The sequence below is a fragment of the Empidonax traillii genome, unplaced genomic scaffold, assembly GCF_003031625.1.
Source record: "Empidonax traillii isolate 1590-97213 ecotype Southwest subspecies unplaced genomic scaffold, ASM303162v1 scaffold5296:size8650, whole genome shotgun sequence".
NCBI classification, from domain to species: Eukaryota; Metazoa; Chordata; class Aves; order Passeriformes; family Tyrannidae; genus Empidonax; species Empidonax traillii.
In genome coordinates this window covers 6,225-8,650 of record NW_020960489.1, presented here as the reverse complement: position 1 = coordinate 8,650, position 2,426 = coordinate 6,225, and the positions used below count along the sequence as shown (strand labels likewise).

The window sequence follows — 2,426 nt, the reverse complement described above, 5'->3', positions numbered from 1 at the left end:
CCTTACCTAGTGAGGACTAAAATGGGGTCTGAAAAAAAGTGTTCCACCAATAGATGGCAATAGTCCTTCACGAGCTATTTAAGGGTGCATTAAAATCAGATTGTAGCAGCAAAGATTTTCAAGCATCAGGCTTGAGTGCCAGAGACAATGCAGGGTCTGCTCCCATTGCAGCTAAGAAGGGATAACAAAGACAACATTCCGCAGTCTGTAGCACAAGTAGGCACAGACTGAACCCAGGATTCTCATGATAGTTCAAGACAAGAATGTGCTGACACCAGGGTCTGGGAAAAGAAGCATGACAAAATTGAAAATGTCCCGCTAACTAAAGAATTCCCTGTTTCCAAAGAAACTCCAGTTGCTGATTAAGAACACCTTCCAGATATCACGTAGGGCAGGTTCTCACTCATGGCTTCTACTCCAAAGCATTCACAATGCATAGTTCTGTGAAATCAGGGTGCTCTTCCTTCCTTACCTCCAGAGAACACTTTTGTATTGCCGCTGTTGAAAGCTAGGCAGAAGATATTAGAGTGATGCTCCCCTTTCAGCTGAACTGGTTTGACTCTTGAATGGATGGCTTCTTCCATATGCCAAAGTAAGACCCGGCGGTCATCCCCTCCTAGAAGAAAGAAAGGAAATGGGCATTACTGCCTGAGCCCCGTGTAAACTGATGACGTTATTTAACTCTGCAGCTATTCATAAAAGGCTTTGCTAAAACCCTAATTAGCATAAAAAATTTATACCTTTTCGGATATATAGACACACATTTACATTAAGATGTCACGCAGTCAGGTATTCAGTTAAAATGAATGAAAACAGAGTAATCAGCAGGAAAAGTTCGAATTAAACAGCTGCCATTCTGCCAACACAGAGTGACAACCTACAGGAACCTGGAAACTCAAAAATGTACTGCTATGTAAAACTCTGTGGCAAGCTGTAGATGAATTACATTCCAGATTAACATACGCAAGTTGTCAAAATGCTTCTATACCCACTCCTTATTTCCAGCATTGCTTATGTTATTCATAAAACAGAAACTTTTTCCCCCTTACAGTGACAACTATATCTCTTCTATCAGTCTTTTCGAAGCCTTCATAGCATAGGTTGGCTCAGGACTGACATGTGGCCATAAAAAGATTTTACTGAAGCCTCTGGAAGTCTTCAGTAGGCACAGTTATGTCATGCTTCTAGATCTGTAAAGGTTAAGACAGACATTTCTGAGGTGAAATCCTGAAAAAGAGAGTACTGGAGAAAAGAAGTTCAGTTCTCTCTTGCTTTACATCTTGCTGTATGTACTTCTAATTGATTGCCCAGATGCAGTTCTCAGTTCAGAGCTCTATACACAAATATATTAAAGTGCCTCTTTCTCTGTCTGGTAAACAGTCCAATATAAAATAAATATTGGACTGTTTGTGCTTCAATTGCATTAAATTATTATTTATTAGGAAGGAAAAAAAATCAAGGTACTATTGTATTGGACAGCATTCTCCACAGCAGTTTTGAATGCCTGTAAAATCTGAATAAAGCTTCTTTAAGTCAGACTTAAAATACTTTTGGTATGTCTCTTTAATAACAAATGAAAGATAGCGGTATCACAAGTCAAAAATGCCACTAGAAACATGCTGATTTCAGTTAAAACATTTTACTGCTTCTTTGCACACTCAAAAGCATAAACTCAGAGGCTTCTGAGCTGCTATCCAGAGGGAAAAAGGCATGATACAGAGATAAAAAGAAACCAAAATCAATTGGCCTGCTGTTAACTTACAGGAAACATAAATGCATAAACAGAATTCATTATTACCATTGATAATCAGATTTCTCAAAATTTTTCACATTAGATGATGCTATTAAAAAATTTTCCCATGGAACTGAGTTATGTCAAACATCCTATAAGTTAACAGTCTCTCAGCCTTTGAGTCTATTAACAGATTTTATGACACTCTGATGGACAGTAAGTAAGTAAGTAATGGCCAGTCTTTGCGAATGAAGAACCGGAGAAGGTCTTTACACCTTCCAGCCTGCGCATTGGATTTTTTAGGTGAGACACAGTGTGCGTGGAACTGAGCCCACCCTTTAATCCTGAGGTTCATCTGCCGGGGCCAAGCGAGCTTGGACAGTGGCAGCGAGGTCCTCAGGACATAGATGGATTGCCTTACAGGGCTAACGAGCTCCATCTGCCCGGGGAGTGGCCCTGACTGGGTGTCGTGGTTTTGCTTTGGGTCAATTTTGCTTTTCACTCCTCACATAATTACCACTAGTTGAGAGAAGGTATTTGCAGACAAAAGAGAGACAGGATTTGGGGAAAACAGTATATACATTTATTACTAGTAAAATAAAAACTACTAATAAGTAAAAGATTAAAGAATTATATCTATAGCAATTTCTACTCAAGTTAAAGTGCTATATATATTTACACAAAAATACTTCTT

At 39.0% G+C, this 2,426-nt stretch overlaps 1 long non-coding RNA gene across 1 annotated transcript; it reads right to left on the bottom strand.

Moving 5' to 3' along the window:
• Positions 1-455: 455 nt before the first annotated feature.
• On the bottom strand, positions 456-1,198 carry LOC114073091. Its single transcript, XR_003574281.1, has 2 exons — positions 1,050-1,198; positions 456-616 (listed from the first exon to the last, which is right to left on the bottom strand). It is a non-coding gene; the product is annotated as an uncharacterized LOC114073091 (long non-coding RNA).
• Between the last annotated feature and the right edge of the window lie 1,228 nt (positions 1,199-2,426).